Source organism: Orycteropus afer, unplaced genomic scaffold (genome assembly GCF_000298275.1).
Source record: "Orycteropus afer afer isolate SDZICR_OR568_19922 unplaced genomic scaffold, OryAfe1.0 scaffold00780, whole genome shotgun sequence".
Classification (NCBI taxonomy): domain Eukaryota; kingdom Metazoa; phylum Chordata; class Mammalia; order Tubulidentata; family Orycteropodidae; genus Orycteropus; species Orycteropus afer.
Window position 1 is genome coordinate 755,679 of NW_006922367.1, and position 685 is coordinate 756,363.

Consider the following 685-nt stretch of genomic DNA (forward strand, 5'->3'; position numbering starts at 1 on the left):
ACCTACTTTGGTCATGTTGTCAGAGGGGACCATTCCCTGGAGAAGGATGTCATGCTTGGTAAGGTGGAGGGTCAACGAAAGAGGGGAAGGCCTTCTATGAGATGGATTGACATGGTGGCTGTGACAATGGGCTCAAGTATAGCAAGGATCATGGAGCTGGTGTGGGATCGGGTGGTATTTCATTCTGCTGTGCATGGGGTCACTATGAGTTGGAAACGACTTGACAGCACTGAACAACAACAACAGGAGGGAAGTAACAGGCTACAATTCAGGTTCAGGACCTTGCTTAGGATATAATTCTTCAGTCAGGACAGTCTCCCCTCTGCTATGTGCTCAGGTACACCTCTCTGGCCCTTGGCCTCTCAGTCTTGTCTCTGCCCTGCTCGGGCAAGTGTTATCAAGTTCTTTTACCTCTGTTGATAGGTACACCTGTGTGCAATCTACTCTGCCAACAAGCCTCTTGCCCAAAGACACTCAGCTTTCTCCCCCTATGGGCCTGCAAGGCTGTCATCTGTCTTGTTCTTCTCAGTTCCACTGCCACCATCTCTCAGCTGGCATCTCTGCCAGGGTGTCTCTGCTGGGGCATCTCTAGCTCTTCTCTCTTGATGGCAGTGAGATCCTTCCTTCTCCCCCTAGGAGGACTCATTTTAAGCCTAGTAGAATGACAAAACTAGCCAATACCCAC